This window comes from Hibiscus syriacus, unplaced genomic scaffold (assembly GCF_006381635.1).
Source record: "Hibiscus syriacus cultivar Baekdansim isolate YM2019G1 unplaced genomic scaffold, ASM638163v2 tig00111837_pilon, whole genome shotgun sequence".
NCBI classification, from domain to species: domain Eukaryota; kingdom Viridiplantae; phylum Streptophyta; class Magnoliopsida; order Malvales; family Malvaceae; genus Hibiscus; species Hibiscus syriacus.
This window is the reverse complement of record NW_024063194.1, coordinates 7,734,086-7,753,545: the sequence shown is the minus strand read 5'-3', so window position 1 is coordinate 7,753,545 and position 19,460 is coordinate 7,734,086. Positions and strand designations below refer to the sequence as shown.

Here is a 19,460-nt window from a genome sequence, read left to right as displayed (position 1 = left end):
GAAATCAAGTAGGGCTCTCCGGATCTACATCCCAATTATTATTAGCTTTTGGAACATAAGAGGACTTAATAGTCCTATTAAACAGAATAAAGTAGTTCAGCGTGCAAATCATAATAAAGTTGATGTACTATGTCTACTGGAAACAAGAGTCAAAGCTAAAAAAGCAGAAGCTATTTATAGCACAAAATTTTCGAATTAGACTGTCTGCACTAATTATGAACATACTATCAATGGTAGGATATGGGTGATGTGGAGGAAAGTATTAAATTTCTCTATTGTTCAAACCTCTGATCAAAGTATCACTATTAAAGGATCTTTTCTTGGTTGTCCAGTGTTCATTTATGCTATTTATGGTAGAAATGATGGGATAGCTAGAATACTCTTATGGAAAAAGATTAAAGAGGTTGAAATTTCAGTTAATCGTGATCCTTGGATTTTTGGGGTGACTTTAATACTTTTCTGCATTCTACGGAAAGTTCTGATCATGAGTTGTTTGGTCAATATATTACTTCAGATATGAAAGAGTTTCAAGAGTTCACTTGTGAGTTGGAAATTAGTGACCATCCTTTCTTTGGTCCTAAGTATACATGGAGTAATAAACAAAAATATATTTTCCTAGCAAGAAAGCTCGACAGAGTCATGATTAATTCTAGTTGGGCTACTGCTTTTCACCATTCCTTTGTGGAATTTTTAGCCCCAGGAGTCTCTAATCACTGTATGGCTATTGCTTGACTTTTTAAAGAGGCACCTATTAATAGACCAAAGCCATTCAAGTTTTTTAACTTTTGGACATTACATCATAGTTTTCTTAATGAAGTCATGAAATCTTGGAATCAAAGAGCTCATGGAGATCCTATGATGATCTTGTTCTCCAAATTAAAAATATTGAAAGTGTGCCTAAAGAGATTTAATAAAGAAAATTTCAGTAACATTTCAGATTGGGTTAAATCTCAACGTACTGCTCTGGAACAACATCAACTTCTCACTCTTAAAGGAGAGGATATCATTGAAAAGGAGATTTCTATTCAAGATGAGCTAAAGAATTTGGAAGAAGCATAAAGTATGTTCTTAAGGCAAAAGGCAAAATTAATGTGGATTAAAGAGGGCGACAAAAATACTAAATTTTTTCATTCCATGGCAGCCTTCAAAAACAAGAGAGATACAATTAGAGTTCTTGTGGATGAAAGTGGAAATAGACTTGAAACCTTTGACACAATGGCTAAAGAAATGATCAATTTCTATTCTAATCTTATTGGAACTGTTGATTCATCGGTTAAAGAAATTGATCCTAATCTTCTCAAAACTCTTCTGAATTTCAATCTGCCCTGTGAAGCTTCTTCAAGTGTCGTCAAAGAAGTTATTGAAGTAGAAATCCAAAGTGCCATCTTCAACCAAGGAAACAAAAAAGCCCCGGGTCCTGACGGATTTACTGATCTCTTCTTCAAAGCAGCATGGACTATAGTGGGTAAGGATTTCACTCCAGCTGTCAAGCACTTATTCTCCAATGATTTTTTTCTTCCAGAATTCAATTCTACTATTATTATCCTTGCTCCTAAAGTACCAAATCCCTGTTCTGTTAAAGACTTTCGACCCATATCCTGATGTTCTGTTTTTACAAAGCCATTTCAAAAATCCTGGTTATAAGACTGACTGATGTTCTTCCTGAGATCATTTCTTTAAACAAGATAGCTTTTATCTGAGGCAGAGACATTATTGATAATACGCTCCTTGCTCAGGAGATGGTAAGAGGTTATGGTAGAAAGACCATCTCCCCTGGGTGCACTATGAAAATTGACCTTCATAAAGCTTTTGATTCCATTCACTAGGGTTTTATTTCTGCCATTCTCAAAGCCCTTAATCTCCCTCAAAAATTCATAAAATGGAATGAGATATGCTACACCCAAGCTAGGTTCTCCATATCGTTCAATGGAACTTTAATAGGTTACTTTAAAGGGCTCGAGGCTTGAGGCAAGGGGATCATTTTTCTCCATACCTGTTTGTTCTTGCTATTAATGTCCTATCCAAACTGCTCAATCTGGATGCTTCCAAGGGATTTGTTTGGTTATCACCCTAAATGAAAGAAAATTGGGCTTACGCACCTATCCTTTGCAGATGATTTACTGATTTTCTGTAAGGGTAACATTGAATCTGCTAGTGGTGTTCTTAGTGTATTGCAGTAGTTCCACGATATTTCTGGTCTTAAAATAAATTCGTCCAAATGTGAGTTATTTGATGCAGGCCTATCACCAAGATCCATGGAGGAAATAAAAAATTTAACAAATTTCAAAGTAGGCTGCCTTCCAGTTAGATACCTTGGTATTCCTCTGGTCACGCGCAAACTTAATGAAAATGATTGTGAAGCTCTTCTTGGAAAAATTCATCAATGACTCCTTCATTGGTTATCACAGAATCTTAGTTATGCTGGAAGACTTGAATTGATTCGGTATGTGCTCTTCACGTGAGCAATTATTGGTTCAGATAGCTAATTTTGCCTGCCTATGTTTTAAAAAAGGTGGAACAATTTTGCTCCCGATTTGTTTAGAAAGGTATAGACCAATCTGCTGCTGGAGCTCGAGTGAGTTGGGAAAGAATTTGCCTCTCAAAATCTGAAGGTGGTATAGGGCTAAAAAATATCAAAAGCTAGAATAGAGCTTGTATCATTCATCTCATACGGAAAATCCTGGCTGGTAATGGATCCCTTTGGGTTGCTTGGCTCAAGAACTATGTCATCAAGGATAATGATTTTTGGCAGTTTGAACCTGCTTCAAATGTTAGCTGGAGCACCAAACGTATCTTAAAAATGAGGGTTGATGCAGTTCCATTTATTTATAACTCTTTCATGCTTAAAGATATTTGGAATGAAATCAGACCTAAAGGACATAAAGTAACATGGCAATAGCTCATCTGGTTTCCCATGCATATTTTGAAACATTCATTAATTGTGTGGATAGCTTTACAAGACAGATTACCAACTAGAGACCGCCTGCAATGAATGGGAATTAACATTAATTCTGCTTGTGTAATCTGTAGCTGTTTTCAAGAGATAATAAACCATGTTTTTTCTGAATGTTCTCTAGTAGCTTGCTTATGGAATTCTTTCTTGAATCTGAATGGAATGAATCCTACGAACTTGAATTGGGAGGAATAGGTTACTACAATAATCAATTCATGAAAGAAAAGTCTCTTTTCACATTCATTTTAAAAATTGCTTGGTATGCTTTTATTTATATTGTTTGGCAGGAAAGGAATCAGGGTATCTTCCAGAAACGAGGAAGACATGCTGAAAGTTTGCTTAATGAAATCATTGATGCTTTTCGGTTTAGTCTTTGGGGGAAAAACTTCAATAGACTTGATAGTACTAATCTAATCATATGTAATGCTTGGGGCTTATAGTTCCAACAATCACTGTTTTTTGTATAATTGTGCATAGTGTTCTTTTGTTTATTGGTTGATTGGATTGTAGCAAAACTTTGCTATTTTATATAATAAAACTCTTACTTATCCAAAAGAAATCAACATAAATCACACCAAAGGTTCCAAAATTTCCCTGTGGATCGACCCTATTTACTATACTACTTTCATTTCATTTATCTTATTTTATTCTAAAGATATTTTTTATTTTTGATGAGTAGAATGACGCTTGTCAAAATTGGCGTTGTTGCTAGGGAAATGTTTCAACAATTTATTGATTAATTTTTGTTTGATTTTATGATCAGGAGCAATCTGGGAGATCTTGTAGAATTTGACCAGGAGATCGAAGCGAGAGCTCGTAGAACGCACTGTTAAACGCTTCGAAAGAATAAACAACAACGCTAATAGAACGAGCAAATATCATATCTAAAATCTATATCCCAAATATCATCTCGATCACAATCTTACTAAGAATCTACTCTAGACGTCAATCCCACTGTTCCTAACACAAATCCTACACTCGAGCTACCAATAATGGCGCATCAGACTATTAGAGAGCTAGTTGCAGCGCCCATTGTGTAATAACTGCTTTGTATCGCCTTTCCTAATTGCGAGACCCAATTTCAATTAAAGAATGATTGATCCATCTCATTCCTACCTAGAACGGTTATCCCAGTGAGAGCCCACATAAGCACCTCGTCGAATTTCATATGGTTTTCAACAGTATGATGTCTTAGGGAGTTTTCGAGGATTAATTAAATTACGAGTGTTTCCTTTTTCCTTAGCTGGAACGACTAAGGAGTGGTTATTTTATATTCCGCCTAATTTGATTACTACTTGGGCTGAATTATCTCGTGTTTTCCTTGTCAAATTTTTCCTTCCGGTGAAAGCGAGCAAACATAGGCTAAACATTATGGGAATCCAACAAAGAAATGACGAAACTCTCTTTGATTACTGGGAGAGATTTAAAAAATTATATGGCAGTTGTCATCAACATGGTCTATCAGAAAAAACTCTTCTTCAGTACCTTTATGAAGCCATGCTTTCGGTTGATAGAAAAATGGTGGATGCCGTTAGTGGTGGCACTCTCGTCAACATGACCATGGAAGCCACGAAAACTCTAATCTGTACCATGGCCACAAATTTACAACAATTTGGTTTTTCGAGTGAAATCAGTCAACGGGTTCACGAAGTAAGTAATATTTCATTGGAAAATAAGATAGACAAATTAACTGATATCGTGGATTCGCTCGTTATAGGAAAAATTGAAGCCACAAGGGTCTTTGAAATTTTCACCTTACCGGATCATCTGACAGACTATTGCTCTTTATTGCAAGATGAGTCAGAGCCCATGGCAATGCCGTAAACAATTTTCCATGACCTCCTCAAAGACCGTATAACCTTTACAGTAACACATTTAATCTCAGTTGGAGAGATCACCCAAATTTGAGTTATAGAAATAGAAATATGAATTACCAATCGAGACCAACCTCTGTTTCCAAACCAAGCGCCACAAAAAACCTTCATTGAATCCATTGTTGAAAAATTGACTATCTCGAAATAAAAATTTCAAACACAAATGCAATCTCATCTTCAAGAAATCGACAAACAGATAAGCCATTAGCCCAAATCATTGGTCATTTAGAATCTCAAGGTAGATTACCCTTTCAAACTGAAACAAACCCGAGGGAAAATATGAGCGCAACCACTTTATGGAGTGGTATTGTAATCTCGCCTTAAGTTATAGAAACTACTCCCTTAAGTTGTTGGTGTAAGCCTATCTAATGTACTTCTGTCGAAACTCTGACAAGACGTATTCCCAAGTCAGTATCTTAGTCTCCAAAACCATCTCAATCATCTCCACAAGTATATGACATCACCCTTAAATAGAGTAGTACACACTCGAGCTTACCCTCAAGGGTAAGGTATAGTTGATGAAGTGTTAGAGGGTCTCTCTATGCCACTAATCTGCAGTGATAGGCTCACCATCTCTAGAACCATAGAAATCCATGATCATATATCTACAGAGCCCCTTTATTAAAGCATCACAGTGATAGGCGAAACTGGAGATACTGGTGGGGTAAGTAGAGCACCTAACACTTTGAAGATGGCACAGTCTATGTGCATAAGCGTTAAGGTAAGATATTCAAAGAAGATTACCTCGTCAACCCAAGTGTTTCCTGAAATCTCAAACTCCTCTAAATCCAAGACAAAATCCATATCTACCCTCTCGACCATGAGTTGTGTTATCGGGGTATGGGTTTCTGAAATTTTTGAAAAAAAGAGAGGTTGTTATCTTCATCCCAAATATAAAGTACTTTTGACACTCTAGAGGTATGTATACACATGGACGTTTACTAACACGAGTGGAACGATTGAACCTGATGCTCTGATACCATTAAATGTAACACCCTAATTTAATTTAACCTAAAGATTGAATTATTAAAGCATCACACGAGACGAATGAAGTGGTTATACCAAAAAGTTCTTTTAAACAATACTGAAATCATCATTTAGCCATCATATTTGGAAACATAAATAAAAGACACAAGTAATTCAGTTTTAAAAAAGTAGGGAGCTCCTAATACGTCTCAAAATAGCACATATCAAATCTTTCTAAAAATTTAGTTACAACTCAAATACATGAAGGTATATGAACAATACATATCCTCTAAAAAGACTCAAGACGTACTCTACTACTCTAAAATATTTAGAATGCAGGTTATGTGATAAGCTCCTTGGCGCTCCGCTCCTCCTATGAACCTATGTACAAAAAAAAATTTTGAATTGCTGAGCTCACAAGCTTAATGTCACACTAATATTTATACTATATTGCATGCATCCATCATATAGTCATGCTAGAAAGTAAAGACATAAACATACAAGTATGCTAACACATGTTGAGGTAAGATCTATAGATTTTTTCATTGGAAACATACACTCGTCCAGCCTACTCCTTGTGAGTACTTAGGGCATCAATGTCCGATTAGTGGCTGAAGTGCCTTGGCACTAGCTGAGACATAACCATATATCCTAATCATACAAGACAATCTTCATACCGTTAGAGTAACTTGTGTGTCATTGCTATTTCTTGAGCGTCACACAATGGCTAGTTTTATGACATTCTCATTTCATACCATTCTTAGCTATTATTGTATCCATTAATTGTTCTCACTTGTAAGTTCATTTAAGAAGTTCGAGTTCTTTTAGACCCCTTCCCAAAACCCTTGTATCAAATTAGGCGTTTTTTTCCAATTCAGGATGATGGTATCGATACTAAGCCTTTTTTGTACGGTACTAACCCTTCAATATCGATACTCACCCCTTGTACCAATTAGAGATGCACATAGCCGGATTTAAATCCGATCCGGATCAGATAAAAACCGATCATATTTTTTCACCAAGCCAAAAAATCAGTTTATAAAAAAACCAGTTCGGATCCTAACCGGTTTTGAGGGCCGGATGGTGTAACCGGTTTCGGTTTGAAAAAAATAGGTTTTTAAAAAAAATAGGATATAAAAAAAACCAATTTTAATATTATTAAAATTACATCGTCATCATTTGCAACAAAGTTTACGATAATTGAAATACTTATATACTTCCAAGTTCAATAAATTCAAATACTTAAAAACTTTCAAGTTCTATAAATTCAAATACTTAAAAATAAACTACATCGCCATCTCTTCTTCATCATCTTCGTCTTCTTCATTTGGAGGGGATATTCCAAGTTTGACTTCTTCAATGTGTAAGTTTGCTTCCAAATCGGCATCAATTGCATCTTCTAGGGTGGTGATATGTTGCTTCCGAGTCGTTCCATCCAAATAATCCTTTAAACAACTGCATACTTCCACCGACTTGGGACTTAGTCTTGATCTCCGTTGCGATAAAACCCTGCCACTAACAGAAAAAGCAGATTCCGAAGCTACCGTAGAAGCTTGGACGGTTAGTAAATAACGGGCCATAGCGGCTAAATCTGAAATTGTGCTTCCTTTTCTTTCCACCAAGCCAAAATATCCAAACTTTCAAACTCTTCAAATGTCATTTTTTTATAGAAAATTGCATGACATGTAATTTCCCAACTTGCTACTTGAGGTGGTAGTACGTGATCGTTTGGATTTGGAATTTACAAGAGTGTTAAAAAGTGATAAATTTATTTTACTTGGGCGTCTACTAGATGATTCCTCATTCGTTCTCATTTGATCATGTATTACACTACTTGATTATTATTTAGTTAAATAAATTGCAAACATGTCTCGAAAACATTTGTTAAAATAATTTATTTGGTTTTGGACAAAGTTGGGTTCATCATCGGTTAGATTAAAAGAAAAAGCAATTTGTTCAATTAGTGTTTCAACCCCGCCAACATTTAACGTTGGAATTAAAGAAGCGGCATATGTAAAAATGGGGGGAATCTCCTTAAAATATTTTAAAAAATTTTCCTTCATTACAAAGCCAATTTCTTAAAAATCTTCGGTTTCAAATTCAAAGCCATTTAGTCGGGTAGCCAACAAAAATATTTGATTAAGAACCAATGGGCTAGTAGGGTAATAAACACCAGATAAAAAAGTTGTTGCATTTTTAAAAACCCCAAGCAAATCGGTTATTTTGGCTATAGTTTCCCAACTCGAATCCGGATAAATGTTTGGGACATGGCCCCTCTCGAAAAGCCGATCGTGAAATGTTTGCAATGTTTCCCTTTGCCTTAAGGTGATATGCATCATCATCCAAGTTGAGTTCCAACGAGTTGGACAATCCAAATTAGGACCCAAAGCTTTTTTATTAACTGACTTACAAAATCGTTTATAATCATTTAGTCTTTTGTTGTTGTTACAAAGAACTGATTTTATCATTTCTTTAAATTCTAATCTAATCGGCTCAATAACCTCCAAACCGACTTGCACGGATAAATTAATTATGTGTGCAACACAACGTGTATGAAAAAATGCACCGTCTAAAATCGGTGAAAGTAATATTTTCAATCTTGGAACCACGTTTGTATTATTCGATGCATTATCAAAGGATATAGAAAAACTTTATTTTCTAATTTATAAAGACAAATTACCCTTTTTAAAAGTGTAAATAAATTAGCACCGGTATGCGGCTCACCGAATAATTCAAAAGATATTGTTCTTTTCATCATTTGCCGTTTATCTTGATCTAAACAATGTGCCGTAACGGCTAAAAAAGAATTTCCGGCATTATGAGGGGAACTCCAAACGTCACATGTAAGCGACACACCATAACGGTGTTCTTGGAATCCTAAAATCATTTTTTCCCTCGCCGTACGCCACATTTTTATAGCATCTCTTCTAAGGGTAGAACGACTTACTTGAGTAGAATGGCAATGCTTTTGTAATCACGAACTTTGTAAACGCTTCTTGTAATTTTTCGTTGTCGTAAAGAAAAACACCACCTTGCGGTGAAAGATTCGATTGACTTGGATCCGATCTTAAGCGAAGTGCCTTGCATGATTTTGTCAAATGGTTCTTCAACGTTGTGTTTCCTTCCGGTGCAAGCAACTTTAGACAAAGTTTACAACACGCCCTCCTCGAGCCATTTGACATCTCACATAAATCGTAGTGATCCTAAATATATTTGTTTCGATTGTGTTTGATCACTCTCACGACTTCAAGGTTTCCCCCGACAGAAGATTCAGTCGTGTTAGTCATGATGAAAAAAAAATTACAAAAATAAGATTTGAGAGATGTTTAGGTGTTGTGTAATAAGATTTGAGAAAATTGTAATCAACCAAATACATCCCCAACCTATTTATAAATGTTTAGGGTGGTAAAATGGTAATTTTTAAGAAACAAAGGTCACAAAACCCCCCCAATGGCTATATTAACGGCTAGTTTTTTAAACTCGGACCGGTTTTTTTCGGATAAAAAACAGGTTTTTAATCCGGTAAAAAAACCAGTTTTCCAATTTTTTCCCAAACCGGTTATACTATCCAGTTTTAAAATATCCGATCCGGTTTAAAAAAAATCGGTTTTTCCCAAAACCAGTTTCAGATATTTTTTGCGCAAAATCGGATATTCGGATTTTTTGTGCACCTGTAGTACCAATACCAAATTGGTCTACTAGAATCTAAGGAAGCATTGTAATATCGATATTCCTATAGGAGTATGAATACTTCTTTACTAGGGTATCGATACCATCCTATGTATTAATACTAAAATTAGGTTTGATGTTATGATAATTAAGTTCGGTATCGATACTCCGCAAGTACTAGTACCATATTTCGCTACTAAAATTTATAATTGAATTCTAGTACCGATACCCCTCCTTTGTGTATCGATACCCTATGAACATAGTATTGATATTAATAAGGCAAAAGCCCTTTTGTTTTGGCTATCTAAAGAATAGTATCAGTTATATTCATCTAGTACTGATATCCAAGCCCATAAATACTCTGTTCTTTTTGAAAATGACACAAACTTTACTCATTTGCCTCTCTAAGACCCATAAACATTAATTAAGTCTTATTTGAGCTGATAACGGTTATAGTAATTTATTTTCATGCTGTATAACATCAAATGTCATAATCTACCATGGATGCACTCACATGCTTCATGTTCTTAAACAAGCTAATCTAGAACATATAATGATAAACAAGTGGTATAAGTGAGTTAGAAATGTGTTATCTTGATCCTTAAGCCGCTGGAATGACTTAAAGCTCAACTAAGAACTAGCTTTTCTTTTGCCCTTTCCCTTAGAGCACTTACCAACTTCTTTCATTTATCATAAAAAAGGAAAATTAGTTACCAACTCATTTAAAAATTTAGAAGGAAGTTAAGAACACTTCCTAAAACTTAAATCTACAAAAAAATGAGCTGATTCATTAAGGGTTTCTAAACCCTCACTATACCCCTAATTATGGTTACCATATCCAAACTTTGATATTGTGGGCTTGAAAGGAAGCTTAAGATGAGGAGATTACAAACCCTTACCTTGATAATTTTTTACTAAGCTTGCAAGGCTACAAAGTTGCTATCTTTTCTCAGGATACAAACAAGAACTAAGGAGAGTTTGAATGGGAGAAGAAGGCGATATTTGGTGAAGAAAAAAAAGAAGAGATAATAGTTTTCTTCCTTTTCAGTCGTGTGACCTCATGCACATTAATGGGATTCAGCCTTTGAATCTTAAAATGAGTAAAATACTTCCTTGGTTCCTTTGGTTTTGCTCCTAAAACAAAAATACCATTTTTATTACCATGTGGGATCAATACAAGTCCAAACCAAATCGACTTGGACTAAGGGTTCCTATAAGGCTGATGAGTTTATCCAAAACTCTCCTAGGTTAGCTTGAAACTTCTAACTTGAGATTTAGTGCGTTACAAATATTAAGATTAACATTTGAGGTAGTGAAGCAGTAGTTTTTTGTAATATGGTTCAAGAGCTTTGCTTAGCCCCAATGATGAGAAACAATTCATGGAAGCCACCTCCAGACGATTGGGTGAAGATTAATATTGATGGAGCCTAACAAACGGATACTAACCTAGCGTCCTACGGTGGTGCCTTGAGAGATCATAAGGGTGCATGTCTTTATGGTTTTACAAAAGAATTAGTTGTTGTTTCGATTTTGATGCTGATCTTTGAGGGTTTTCTTGAAGGTCTAAACTTGGGTTGCGATCTTGGTTTATGCCATGTTATAATGAGTCGGATTGCAACAATGCTCTTTTGACAATTAACAAATATACGAAGGTTTTCACCTTCGAATGATCCCACACATTGTTTAATTCATCAAGCGCGATTAGAGTGTTTGTTTGAATCATGTTCCAAGAGAGTACAATAGAGTGGCTGATGTTATGATAAAATTGGATTGGAGTTGTTTTTTTGGTGTTCACAAATTCCATGATGCACACCCAGAGATAAGCTCTACCTTTTATGATGATTCTATAGATAGTTAAGCTAGTGATGCTACTTGTCATCTAGCATGTCCCTTTCTTCTCATTAAAAAAAATAGCAAACTATCATAGTAAAAGAACATTACGAGCATCTTGAAGAAAGCTATCTCAACAGTTAAATGATGATTGTTATCTTTAGAAGTCTCGAGTTTAAACACATTGTATATTAGGATGTTTGAATGTTTATTATCAAATAAAATGAGAATCTTTCAAATATATACTATTTTATGATTATCTTTAGATTAATTACCAGTGTTGCCAAGAGTTGGGATGAATTTCAATTTCTATTTATCATTCACGACTCCTATAATTTAGTAAATAATTTAAAATATCTTTATTTAATATTTTATTAACCCTTATAGGCCGAAAAAGGGGCAGCTTTATGGAGAACGGAGCGACATGATAGATTCCTGTTTCGCTTATAGGATATGAATGAATTGAATTTAAATTAATAGATTTTTGTGTATGTTAATTTGTTATTTTAAATTTTGTTTATATTTTATTTATTAAGAATTTAAAATTATATTTATATTATATATAAGCTTACTTTTTAATGATTCTTTTGATAAAGAAATAAATTCAAGAATGAATGATATTCTTGAAAGTGGGCTCGATAATAAAAATGGTTATATTCCAAAACCAAGATATACAGTAAAAACAAAACAAGAGGTCCAATGAAAAACATCGTAGTCAATATTCAGAAGAAAAAGTGTATACACTTCCTTTGATGTTTACGGTATAAAATACCCAGAAACTTGCTCTGCATCCTCATCCTTCACTTATATGCTCATCGAATATTCCTGATTAGCATGTTGAAGAAAAAAAATTTCTCATCAAGTTATCCTAAGTTATCCTAAGCTTGATTATCAGGGCAAAAGCTTGCCCCTTTGGGACTTCACCACCATCTTGACATCTCAAGGAGTTGAATTCCTCTCATCAGGTGAAGAAAAGGTATTCCTTCAAATTAAATTTACTTTTGTAAGTTCTCATCACTTCCAATTTATCATAAATTTACTTGCCTGGAATAAATGAACAAGTTGTAATGAATATAGTTAGATATAAATAGTTGCGCCGTGTTTACCATTATGACAGACAAAGCAGATCTTATTACGATTATCGTAGATATCACGATCATACAATAACGCTTTTTTCAAATGACATTTTGACGGTTATATAACAGTTGCTATCCGATAACAGACCATTATTTAAATCTTTGGACATAGGTTATAGTTCCTTTGCTTGATTTTCAGTTGAAATTACTCAACAACTATGTATATATTTGTGCAAATAGGTACCCTTAACTTTATTTGATAATGAGAAGACGATTATCTACCTATTCTTCTCTGCAAACTGGTGCAGCCCCTGCCAAGGTTTTACCCCCAAACTGGTGCACCTATACAAAATGTTAAGATCGATGGGGAAAGAACTAGAGATTGTATTCGTTTCCCTCGACCACAATGACGATGTATTTGATGCTCACTTCAAGACTTTGCCGTGGCTTGCCGTCCCGTTTGACGTCAATTTGCACAAGAGATAACACCAAAGGATTCATGTGATTCGCATTCCGTCCCATGTCCCGTTAAATTTGGGTTGATGTATACTTGATTGGATTGATTGAAGATTATGGTGAAGATACGTTTCCGTTAACTAGGAAGAGAAGAGAAGAATTGAATGCTCTCGACGATTCAAAGTGTCAAGGAGGAAAAATTGATCAACTTTTAGCTGGTCCAGGACGAGATTATGTCATTGCTAGCAATGGTGGAAAGGTACCATTTTTAGTGATTTAATGACGTTAATATAGTGTTAACGTACAAGTTATGAACCCTGTTATGTTTTGAGTTTTGCAGATATTAGTATCCGAGCTTGTTGGGAAGACGGTCGATCTTTACTTCGCGCGTAGTGGTTTCCTCTGTGCCGTGCTTTCAATGCACATCTTGTAGAATCATACAAATAGTTAAGGAGCAGCAGGGGAGGATGTTTTGAGGTTGTTTTGGTTTCTTCACAAAGGGACCAGAATGAATTCGATGCCATTTTACGCGGTATGCGATGGCTGGCTGTTCCATTCAAGGATCGGTCTCGACAAGATCTGTGTAGGATCTTCAACATCAAAGCCATTCTTGCATTGGTTCTGATTGGTCAAGATGGGAAACCTATTAGCACAAATGGGAAGAACATAATCACCCTGTATGGTACGAAGGCGTTCCCTTTCACCCTATCAAACATTGAAGAGATAGAAGCAAGCTTGAAAAAAGAAGGGGATTTATTGCGTAGGCAAATCCAGGACTTGAAGCATGAACATAGCTAAAGTATATGTTTGACATTATTGCAAGAGACAAGGTAAGTTCTGGGCGTTCTCATGCGACGCCTGCGATTACGAGTTCATCCAACTTTTGTGGAAGAAGCATGTTAGTACCACACTTGAATTTGCAACCATAGCATTCCCAGCATGACATTTAACGTTACAGAAAGTATCTCTGCACTCTGTGTATTATGTAATTCATCTCTTCATCATATTTAAGCTTGAGATCAATCAAACCAGCAACGGATTTACAGATGATTCGGGGACGACATAGAGGACTCTTTTTCTTAAAACAATTCATCAGCGTCATGTAAAACAGTTTCACAAGTTCCTGAAACTTGACCATCTAGCACATAGCTCTACCAACTGCAAATCAAGAATCAAAGTTTAGCACTTAAAAGAAGATAAAGAATTCAAATATTCTATAGATATAGAGCATAGTTACATACCTTATCAAAACGAGTTTTGCCCCTACAATTGAAAATATTGTATTTATTCATCTATCGCTATTTGAATAAAAGTTGCATAGATTTGACCAAATGCTGGGAATGAAGCTAAATTAGTAATAGATATAGTCGTACAGATTGTAAAGAAAACTTCTAAGACAATTTTCTGGATGAAATGGAAAAAATATTTATATAACATAGATTTCCCTACATTGACTTTCCATGCGGGCATACAATCTTCATCGGTGTAACATCCTCGAATTCTGAACCAATTTCCTTTTTTTAAGTTTGATCACAGAAAAGTTTGTTGATGATCATTTTCTTTATTAAAAATATCAAGATTCTTACCCCATTAAATTTGGTACGTTAATTTGATTGATCATCTTTCCGAATTTCTTATAATTAAAAATCACCTCTCACTCAGATTCCATTAGTTGATTGACTTCAACCATCGAAAGGGAATTAGCCACAGCCAGTCGCGAAACGCTATAGCGGTTAACGGGGCTACGGCCCCCAAAATTTTAAAAAATTATAATTGAAACCCTTCAAAGTTTTTCAAAATTTAATTTGTCCGTCATATTTTTTAGAAATTTAGATTAGATTTTATTTTATTTTTATTTTCTTAACTAAACCACTTGCAATAAATTTTAAAAAATCTAATTTAAGCCCATCAAAATTTTAAAAATTTTAGTTAGAGTCTATTTTTTGTTGTTGAAAAAAGGATGCACCTCTACTCCAATAAAATGAGTCATTTTGGGCCCTGCAATACAGGAACAAGTCAATAACACTAATTCAATAAATCATAAATAACAAACATAAAATCGTACTGGTAGAGAAGGAATTGTGGGAGGATAAAGACATCGAAGAAAAGAGTCCCCTTTCATGAAATCTGTACAAGTTGACTCCCCGTCCTCATTTCATCTAACGACCCACTTATAGGACAGTCATCATTCATAGGAAAAATATGCAAAGAGCTAACGTTTATTGGCCTTAATTGGTCCTTACCCTATAGGAAAAACACGCTCCACTACTTTTGCGCTATTTTTTTTCTTCTCCAAAAGCATCAAGATCATACATGATGCAGGGGATCCGAGACAGATGATGCTGAGCTATCAGATTGTACCTTGATGGCGCTGAGATACCATGAATTGGCAGATCGGCGCAAAGGCGGGAATTGATTATGACATGTTCCTCATTGGGGTCGTTTTGAGTATGTTTCAGTCTTTTGGCCATAACTTTGGCTACAGGTGTCAGAATCGCGCATAAGACCCCAATCCGGAAAACTCTTTTCGACGCGCACGCTCTCCACATGAGCTATGCTCCATGTGGCCTTTTTTTCAACCTCAAATTCTGCCGTTTTCCCCTCCGAGTCACTAGATTTAGATATTTTTTACTATTTATGGTAATATTTCGATTGTCAATTAGGAAGTCAATTTAAATCCGATTTAGGCCGTATTTTTTGGAGATTGCTTATTTTATTTCAAATTTCAATTTAGAGTGATTTTCGGGATTTTGCTATTTTTGGCAAAATTCGAATAAAGATGATTTTTGGCTATAACAGTCCGGCTTGTGGACTGATTTTTGGGGGATTGTTTGATTTGATAATATTTTATTAAACCCTAGAGACTTTTTTTCTCTGAATTTTTTTGGGCGAATTTTCTCTTGTGAATCATCTGTTGGAGCGCTTGCAGGATAATCACTATTCGGTCTGGCGTCAATACCTCACTCAAGTCATCACTAAGGTGGAGTTTGTTTTTGCAGAGGTAAAAGGTCTGCAGTATGCGTACCACATCTGCAAGCATCTGCAGCAGAAGAGGTGGACCAAAAGTCAGCGGTTTGCAAGAAGAATACTGTTTGTTTTTTAACGTTTGCAGACTGCTAAAATAAATTGAAATATAAATAAATTGATTTTTTAAACTAAAAAGAGTTTTGCAATACTGAGATTTAAATAATTTTAGTTTTACAATACTGAAATTTAAATAATTCATAAAACTACAATAATAAATTTTTTAGAAAAACAAACACCACCTTATTAATTCTATTATAAGTCTCACATAATCACATGTATTATTAGTTTTATAAGTTTTATAGAATAAAATTTATAAATGATCATTAAATTATATGATTTTTTTAAATATGCAATAATGCAATACTTTTATTTTTTTAAATATATATTCATAATTTATTTTTATAATTATATGATATTTTTATAAAATATTTTTTAATTTATAAAATTATTTTATGATTATTTTTTTATTTAATTGTGATTATATTTTAAAATTTTAAAAACATACTTTATAATTTTTTATATTTTAAAATCTTAATTATCAAACAATGAAATCATTTTTATTAAGCAATGTGGTTTAAATACTTACATTTTGTATAAAAAGTTTAAATATAATTTAAAAATAACAAATACAAAAAAATATTATATTTAAACTTAAATCAAAATAATTAAAATAAATTTAAAATTTTAATAATATATAAAATAATTTATATGATATAAAATTAAATATCTATAATATAATATTAAAAAATTAATATTTAATTTATTTAAAAAAAATAATATTAAAATTAAAATCAAAATCAAATATAATATAAAATTAAATATAAAACATATTTGAAGAAGTTAGAAGACGTCTGCATACATAAGGTCATGTCTGCGCCACGCAGACCACACGCAGACGTTAGAAGAGCTTTTGTCTTCTAAAAACCAAACGGTTTGCGAAGTTCAATGTCTGCGCGTGGTCTGCGCGGCGCAGACATAAGAGCTTTACAGACCTTACACAGTAAAAACAAATACTATCTAAGGGAGTCTTATGAACCCTAATTTGCTTCCTCCCAGAGACATCTTGAATTAAAGAAACATCTCCAAACTATTTTCACCTCTAAAACCCAGGTAAAACCCCTTGACAATCACCAATCTAACCATGGTCTACGGGGACAGTTACAAAAGGAGAGCAACATGTCCTCTATTTTATTCCGCAATAGCTCTTTCAATAAATTGTCCGTGCTTTTATTGGGTCAAATATTCCTGCGATCTTAAGTACCCGAAATTAACATACACCCACTCATAGAATCTTCGATCTTGAACGGACTATCTCCCCTAAGAAAAAACTTGAAGACGTTTCGAACAAATTTTTTTATGAAACGATAAGTTATCCACCTTTCTTCAACAAAGAAAACCTCTTCTCTTCCTCCCATTCTAATCATGGGATAATAGCCTCGTCATCTGCTCAGGCGTACTCCACTGCTAAGGAAAACCAAAATCTTCGGGTAACTTGTGGGTCACCTAAAGGTATTTGAAGTGATCCAAGCCTAACTTCTTCTTACTTCTATAATCTAAAATGAGCTTATCAATCTCAAGCCCCTTATGTGCCTCCATATAAAACTCAGAAAGTCTCCACAAGTCGTTTAAGCTACTCTACTTAGAGTAAAAAGATTTTGCAACATCACCACCGATGTCACCCATTTTCTCTATCTATCGAGGATAAGATAGCCGACATGGATCCACTAAGAAACTCTAATTAATTGATCCGGAACCACCCCATAAGTGTTCAACATTTATTTCAGAAAATTTTTGTTCCGGAAGATGGAACCCAACCTCTAAAATGAACAAAGACAAGTAGAACCACTCTTGATCTTGGCCTGAGACTTGCTGTAGTCACTCAGGGAACACGACCTTAGAGATATGTTGAACTCAAATTCAAAATTTTCTCACCGTAAATCGCAGCTCAAAAAAATGTTCTTAGCCATAGTCTAGCCAATCTTGCACGCGAAGGAACCATCGATACTAAGGACGATCAACTCGCCTTCACCTTCCTCTCCAAATTCTTCACTCCTCTTGCGACACTCTTCATCATCATTACAATAAGAAAAATTCGTAGAGATGTTATGAAAGGCTGATGTTGAAATGGTCTTTTCCCGGATGGGGAAAAGGGGGTCTCGTTTCGAAATAATTCTTTTGGAACGATCGGTTAGTGATAAGAACGTGGTTCGAAGAGTCACCACCAATCTTTGATTAGGGTGTGATTGGGCATCAAAAAACATATTTGTCATTTTAATAAAATATTAATTTTAATTAAAACAAAAAATTTGCGGTCTGCGTTACCAAAATTTGAATTCAGGAGTCGATTACGTGTGGGGAATGATTAACACCCCCAGAACGCCCTAAATCGGTACCTAGTCGATTAATCAATTGTCTTTGCAATAAACTTTACAAGTTCGAGTCTAATTTAATTTAAGATCCCATGGGTAATATTCTTTGAATATTCGAATGAAACATGATAATATTTAATTATTTCCTATCGAGAAGAATCGATCTCTCATACCTTGAAGCGATCGATTCTTACTCCAATCGAAATAAAGAAATATTAAAATTCCATTCTAAATTTCACTACCAATTTCAAAATAATAACACCCAAAATAATTTTAAGAGTGAAAACGATAATATCTAATTATTTCCAATCGAGAATAAATGATCTTTCGTGCATTAAAACAATCATTTAATACTCCAATTGAAATAAATATATATTACTATTTCATCTTAAAATTCAATACCGTTTCAAGTGAAAATAATAATATCTAATGATTTTCAATCGAGAATAAATGACCTATCGTGCATTAAAACAATAATTTATTACCCCAATTGAAATAAAGATATATTAATATTCCTTCTAAAAAATGATATTAATTCGAGAGAAAACGGCGAGATCAAATTATTTCCAATCGAAAATAAATGATTTCTTATGCCTTAAAGCAGTTATTTATTACTCCGACCGAAATGAAAGGATATTACCATTCTCATTGTCGATTTGAATGTTATTATTTTGAAAATCTATCGGAAAACACATGCAAAAATAAAACAAATAAAAATCATACATCAAGCAAATACAATTAATTAATTATCTTACCGATCTTTAATGAGAATAAGGATGTTCAATTATTTAAATATATCGAGACGAGGCCTTAGATTCGTTCTAACAGCCTTCTCTCAATGAATTTAATTAAAAGAACATTGTCTTTTTCTCAATTCCCGAATTAAAAAAATGAAATTGATTCAATTCGTGTCAATAAATGGGACATACTTTAATTTTAAAATTATCGAAAGTAACTTTCTAATACGTTAAGACAATCACTTTAGGACAATATTAAAATGATCGAATATTACCCTTAGTCAATTTATTTCGATTCGGGTCAAGCAATGCTTATGAGTATATCAAGAGAGATTAATTAGAACTAAAATGAGCTAACATGCAAACAACATGCAAAAATTAAAATAAAGAATAAAAACAAGACTAAAACAAAAATGATCAAACTATCGTGTCAAAACTAAAATAAAACAAAATATACAAGTGACTAAGATAAAAAATTTCAATGTTAAGTGCTAAAATAAAAA

General features: G+C 34.1%; 1 pseudogene; it reads left to right on the top strand.

The window, feature by feature from the left end:
• Positions 1 to 1,134: 1,134 nt before the first annotated feature.
• LOC120171805 lies at positions 1,135 to 13,727 on the top strand (annotated as a pseudogene).
• The last annotated feature ends 5,733 nt before the right edge of the window (positions 13,728 to 19,460 follow it).